This window comes from Chrysoperla carnea, chromosome 3 (genome assembly GCF_905475395.1).
Source record: "Chrysoperla carnea chromosome 3, inChrCarn1.1, whole genome shotgun sequence".
Classification (NCBI taxonomy): domain Eukaryota; kingdom Metazoa; phylum Arthropoda; class Insecta; order Neuroptera; family Chrysopidae; genus Chrysoperla; species Chrysoperla carnea.
Genome location: NC_058339.1, coordinates 42250872 through 42258564, shown reverse-complemented (window position 1 = coordinate 42258564; position 7693 = coordinate 42250872). Strand labels below are relative to the sequence as shown.

Below are 7693 nucleotides of genomic sequence, written 5' to 3'. Positions count from 1 at the left end.
GTTTTTAGTCTCGTTCGACGGTATTAGAAAGAGAAATTAAAAACCTGGTTAAAAAATTATTTCGATACCTTTAAATAAGATCCACTTTTAAGATTATATTGATAACTTAAGTTTAATTTCATAAATTGTCCTAAGGACGAAATAATACGATTTACGACATAGACACTTGCTTTTTACATTTCATTCTTTATATAAGACAGACGTCTATTACACAAAAATGGTAAAATAGTAATCATAGACTCCTATCAAAAAGATTTTTTCAACATTATAACGAATATTTGGACGAAAATATAGAAAAAATAGTGACATTTTACTGGAATAAATATTTAAAAAATATGTACTTATATGAATTTGTTGTACTTATGTTTCTATGTCTGTTACATTCAGTTACCAACTAAAACCAAAATATATTTCTTTAAACAATAATTTGTTTTAATATATTTTAAAATGAATATTATTTATTAGCACCTAAAGGCACTTGAATGGTATGAATGAATGAATATACCAAGCATATCATACATATATTATTGAAACAATATTTAAAAATATAATACATTTTTTTCATTTATAAGTTAAATATTTATTTATGTATTTAAATGAGTAAAGGTCTGAATAACTATCATCAACCTCTCTATAACAGGCATGGGCGAGTTATTTTAAGTCGAAGTCACCGTTGTTATAACTTGATTGTGTGTCATAAACTTTATTGTGCGTCTCTTTGTCAAAGTCCGCATTGCTCACAGAAGAGAAAGCAAGACGGGTATACGATGCTTCTACCTACCTCAGTTTCTCTAATAGTAATGAGATAGGTAGAAAAAAGAATGATGTCTCTCTGTCTTAATCATGTTTTAGGATGTCACTGGTTAGGTTGTCACGTTCTTACTCGTATGTTACGTTAGGAGTCCGAGTGACTTCTGGAAGTCACGTTTGCCCATGCCTGCTCTATAACTTTACTTATTAAAAATGTATAGAGTTAGTTAATAACAATATGAAATCAAAATATTTGTTTTAAAAATAAAGTTTATTTATGACCCGAGCTGTTTCATCCAACTTGATACACAAGCATTCCTTCTGGATTACCTAGTGAACAATTAACGAGGTGTGCCTGAGAAAATACTGCGTTAAATTTCTATCGAAATTCTCGGTAAAAAAAAGTTTTACAGAAGTCTTAAATCGCCATATTACTGTCTTATTTACAAATAAATATGCTACATTAATGTCTATATCACGGGTGGCTGACTTTTAAATAGACCTAGTCATTTTCCTAATTTTAAATTTCGATTACCTTTCAACGCACACACTCAGTTGCGTATGCATAGACAATAATCTAAAGTAGTGTTAATAAATTACAAAAACTTCCGTATACTGGGAAGTAGAAAACATACAAAAGCTTGCCATAGGATACCACTGCACCTTTTTCTGTAAGTTTCGCAAGAAATGAAATCCGAGAACTGACATTCAGACACAGATTATTTTAAAGAATGAATTGAAGAAATTAACATGTTTTTTAAGGTCAATTCCGTGTAAAATTTGGAATTTTTTAAGAGTGTTTGTATGACAACAAACTTCAAATCTGAGAGATTATCGGGGAATGATTTTACCAAGTAAGTTAATCTTTTCGTAGCAAAAACTGGGCAGTTAAATAAAAGATAAACCATCGAAGTTACACAATGGTTTCTGACTTTCTTTTTTAACGAAACTGTTTTTTTAACGAATACCTAATTTTTTATTTTTGTGATTTTTCATCGTCTTTCGCCAAATTTTTCTTTTTAAAATTTCCTTTCTTTAAAATTCAAAATTATAAATGTGCATTTATTTAAAATTCAATTGTATGAAGAAGTTGTTACCATATAATCATAAAATATCAATTTTTTGTTTTCAGTGTTATGCTATTTTAGATGTACAAAATAAATAAATTTTTGGAGCAATACTTATAATGGATTTTATTGTCAGCAAATATAATTTTTTCATTTTCGGTTTGGCATTATTTAAATTTTTTTTATAACAATAATAATTTTTATGGATTTCGACTGTTAAATTGACATTCAATAAATTGTAAGTGCATTGTTGTATGTCCATAAATTAATTAATTTGTATTGTAAACAAAATTTTGGTTACTTTTATGTATAATGATCTTACAAATTTAATACAATTAAAATTAAAAAATTAACTTATTGATAAATTTTTTAACAAAAAATGAATATGAAATGTGAATTTAAAATACTTTAATATAACAGTTGTTTGTAAGTAAGGCACAAGCCATCTTTTTTTAGTTAATTTATTTTTGATAATAAATGGACTTGTGGAGAGAAATTTCCAATAACATAAATTAATAATTAAAAAAAACTCGTGGCTCAAAATCAAGTCTGATCGATTCGTTTGTGACGGGGTAGCTCCTAAACGGATGCGTCAATTTTGATAATATTTGTTTATTTGAAAGGCAGTTAGCTTCTATTACTAGTAAATTACTGGTAAATTCCAGGTAGCTTCTGCTAGTGGCCTTGTGAAAAATTCTCGAAAAAGAAAATAAATTCTTTATAATACTTTCAAACATTTTGGAAGTTTTCGAAAATCAAAACAAATAGCAACCGAAAAGCTACCATAATTGTGTTGGTTTTTTAAAATTTTTATTAAAATTTATTAAAAATAATACAAAGTTTTCTAATTTATTAAAAATAAATGCTGACGTTCATCACTGTCTATACAGAGTATGTCAACATTAAACTCAGTCAATTGTCACTTGTTTTAATTTAAGTTAAAGACATTTTTGACCTTTCACCTTTTAAACAAAATACGAATAAATATATAAAACCGAGAGTTAGGGAGCTACATACGATGCTACAGGTACAATAACAAATACACGCACGATAAACACATTACACCTGCCTCTACTTGTTTGGGTTGGAGTAAAAATCGAAAAGTACTAGCCTGAATTGCTTTCACTGGTTGACCATCATCAGATGTTGCTTTTCCATTTGGATAGTTAATCTTTTATCTATAGATTGTGAAATTTAATCTTGCAAAATCGAATACTTAAAAATTCTTCATGAATAGATTAACTTACTAAAAGTAAAAGTCGAGCAAAGAATTACAGTCATACATTTTATTTATTATGTGTTTGTTTATATTTGTTACTAAGTAAGGCACATTACTTGTTTTTGAGAGATTGTATATAAAAGTATATAGCATTAATGTAAATACACAGAAAAATGATTTAAAATATATGTAATGATTTTTTTATTCAGTTCAATATTATTCAATGTACAAGAATTATTCCTATTTTTAAGTTTATTTTATCAATTATTGCCGGTTTCTTTGATCTCAAGCAATTATTGATGTTTATGTATTAAAATAAATTGTCATGAATAATGATTATATCCTAATATCATTATAAAACTATTGACATATATTTTATATATATCTTTTTTTTTCCCGACTCTTCCACCAAAATTTGTAATAAATAAAAACGCCACTCATATCAATTATTAAATCTCTCCAAAAAAACATTTCTAGCTTACTATGATAATTTTCATTCTTTTTTTTATCGAAATATCACGATTCAACATTTGTTTTCTTAAATCTGAGCGCTATTTTTATCAATACAAAATTGAAAGTGCTTCATAAAACGCATATAGGCTATTTAATTTAATTTTGAAACCGACCCGACAAAAGCTGACACTTTAATATATATAAACTTTGACTTAATAGTCTGTCTTGTTGTTGTGAATAGTTCGCCACGAACAGTCATTGTGAATGGTTTATACAGCAATGCAGTGTGGCAGCCTCTTTTGAATCACTGTTAAATATATTAATTGTAAATATATTTGGAAATTCAACTGTAAATCGATTTTGATGTATTTTTGTATTTTTTTGCAGCTTTTGTCGATAGTATAAACGACGTCGAGATGAAATTAAAAAAAAATGACTAAATTAAATCTTGACTAAAAGATGTTTCTATTATATATATTTATAAAATTTAAAGTAAAATTTGGTTACCTTTTAGGTTCAACATTTTGCTTTTCTCATAACATTTTTAAACCCTTCAACGTATATCGAGGAATTGGAAATACATACATGTTACATACACTTTTATTGTTTCTTTGATAACAATTTCCAATAGTTTTTTTTTTTTTTTTTTTTTTGCAATACTATGATATATTTTATATAACTCGCCCTGTATTCTTCTAATTGCCAATTATTTACAACGCAACATTTTTTGATATTTTTGCCTTCTTTGAAAGAAAATTGAACTATTGTGCTAACAACTGCAATGTACAAAATTTCTAAAAATGTCTATTAATTTAGTGATATACCGAAAATTTCTTCAAATGTTCATTGAGAATAAAAAAAGGAGCATAGAGGGCAAAATATATATATATATATATATATATATATATATATATATATATATATATATATCGATAAATTCCCAATTTATTAATTGCGATTATATATATATATATATATATATATATATATATATATATAATTGAGAATATTTGAGTCTTACTATATTGGAGGAAACATAAAATTTGGAATTTATCGAACAATGTTATTGAAAGTATTGAAATATCCCTCAATACTTATACCATAAAAACTGCATTAATCAAAATAATATAAGCGCAACATTCAAAACTAATGCCCTCGGACTATTATTCGTTGTAAGTCAAATTCAAATGTTTTGTTGATCATGAAGAGCCAAATAAGGCTGTGAAGAACGCAATTAAAGAAACTTAACAGGTCTTAAGCCCAACAGAAGCTCAAATCATTATAAATGTACTGTAAAAATTAGATTCTTAGAATGAGTTACTGGCTTGGACCATTAAGTTACATAGACTGTCCGTCCAAACTTTTTTAAGATTGCCAACATCTTAGGTAATTGCTTGGGTCAATTTTATCATGACAGCGGTGTTGAAATATTAAAACAAAGTGTTATTGTCATACATGCCATTGTAGTTTCGTAAGAAAAAATGTTTATTGATACGTGATCAGTATTTTTTTAAGTCAAAAAGCGAAAAATTCAGTGAAGTCACGATGTTTTATGTCAAACATTTTGTGATATGGAAATAAGACATTCAATGTATGTTTTTTTTAATAAATGTTCCCATTTCCAATGTATATTTTTGGATAAATGTCCCTAGCTAATCCAAGCAATTACCTCAGATGTTGACACACCTCTCACTCTACGGAAAGATAGGCGATGGTCAGTCTATGTTTTAATGGTCTAAGCTTACTGGATATCCCATCGAGATAATTATTTGAATGAAATGCTATTCCATTCATAATAGGAGGGCTTAATGATGAAAATAAAGTACTTATCATTGGGAAATATTGGTTGCATGTGTATTTTATATACATTTTAAAAATGAACTAATATATTGCTTACGTAATACAATACAGTGCCTGTGAGGTGCCATCAATAATGATTAAAGTCTAAATGTTTAATATTCGAAAATTAAAAATAAAATTATGTACCAAATTGATTTTAGCGAGCAAATATTGTAGAGGTTTAAAGTCAATATAGATGCGATTGAGGAATATAATCAATTCAAACTGCTAAACCACAATATACATGTATTTATTATGATATTCTATACTGTATACGGAGGATTTTCATTTCAAATTTTTTTTAAACTGTTCTATTTAAACACGGAACTGTTCCAATGATATAAAAGTAAAATATATATGTAACAACTAACAATCTTTTACATAATTTATATATTGAAAGAAACAGAAGGACTGTAAGAAGGTGGTCGCAGATATCACTGGAAGACGTTTCAATTGAATTATACATTCAGTTACTAAACAAAACTAACTTTATATATCTTTTTAAGAGAAAACAAATGTTTATTTAATATTATATGGGAAGGTTGTGATGGTCAACCGTCCGTTTGACTAATGTCGATAATTTTCGTTTAAGAAATCCAAGTATTTTATTGCAAACATAATATTAAAAGTTTTATTATTTTATACATAGCAAATAGTGAAATAAGATACATAATGAAATAATAATAGAAACTGCTTCAAAAAATGCACAAAAATTTAATAAATAATTTTCATAGGAATACAAAGAATGGAATATTTTTCATGTAGACAATTAAGAATTGAAGTCGACAAAAATGAATCAATTTCTAGTTGAGGACATGGTTGGTGTATATTCAAAAACGTAACTACTCACAAGAAAAATATTGATGCCAAGTATTCATTTAAAAATAATTTTTTAGAATTTTTTTAAATTCGGTTCCATTTTATGTACAAAAGTTTTTATTTTGTACTTTTTAATTATTTTAGTACGTTTTAATAATCACAGTCAACAAAACTTGAATATTTTTAATGAAAGTATTAGATTTACTGAAAATTAATAATTTTAAAAAATTTCTTGAATTTGTTAAATGAAATGGTCTGTGGTCATATTCTAAATATTACTAAAAGGACGCCGTACAGTCAATATGGCAGTTATAAACAGGCTTAATCTCTAAAAAACGTCAGTTGTCTACTACTCCGGTCGCTGAGACGATTTTTGTGGCCGATTGAGTTCCACTAAGACCTATGTTTTTTGGCATATTTTTTTCTGCCGAATCCGAAAATCGTTTGTAATCAATCATGTTAAGCAATAATTTTTTTTTTAAAGTGTGAAAACGGATAGAATTATTTTTTAAAATTAACCCCTCGAAAGATTTTTTTTTTAAATATTAATTGGAATAGAAGTTATTCAGAAATTTCGAGAGAATATCGGGAAAAAAGCACTTTTTTGAACTGAAAATAGAAAACTTTGAAGCGTCGCATTTCCAAGCTAGTGGTCTAAATATTTAATTTAAATATCATGTAACACCCAATTAAGTATGGTTGTAATTTTTTACAAAATTTACGGAGGATGTACCTAGACAACTTTTTTCTTATATACAAAAATTTTTGTTGTTTTTTGTTGTAATAGTTAGTTGAATCTGAATGACTCGACAATTATTGTCAATAGACAATAGTGATTGTTCTATTGATCTAATAATATTTATACATGTATCTATTTTCTACATTGGATGTTTGTTCGGTTGCAATCTAGTTCGATATACAACAACAATTGTCTTTAGTCGAACAACTTGAATTTATTTTATTCCATTTAAAAATTTTCAAATTGAAGTTTTTTTAAAATTTATTTTATATTTATTACATTCACTTCATATTTATAAGCATAACTAATGGCGGACTAAGAAATTTAGCCATCCCAAAAATAGTAAATAAGCTAAATATAAAATATTTCAATGTTATATATATAAAATAATTTATGGTATATTATTCATCATAAGTACAACTATCATAAAAATAGATTAAAAATTAAGATGAAGTTGGCAGCAGTTATTTCTGAATCCTAAATTTCCTTCGATGCATATGGCCTCCGTGGCGCAATCGGCTAGCGCGTTCGGCTGTTAACCGAAAGGTTGGTGGTTCGAGCCCACCCGGGGGCGATGTTTTTCAACAAAATTTGTTTTGTTAAATAACAAATTCTTACTTATAATTATACTGCATTGTCCAATGCACAAAAATGTGTTGAAAATTTTAATTAATCATTTTTCCATGATAATTAAACCAAAATTATTTTTAAAATGTTAAATTGTTTCAACAAAATACTTCAATCAAGTATATTATAAAAATTTCACCAATAAGATTGTTTATAGTGCAAGAAAAAAAACGATACGAA

At 26.8% G+C, this 7693-nt stretch overlaps 1 non-coding gene across 1 annotated transcript; it reads left to right on the top strand.

The window, feature by feature from the left end:
• Positions 1-7386: 7386 nt before the first annotated feature.
• Positions 7387-7460, top strand: Trnan-guu. Its single transcript has one exon. It is a non-coding gene; the product is annotated as a tRNA-Asn (tRNA).
• The last annotated feature ends 233 nt before the right edge of the window (positions 7461-7693 follow it).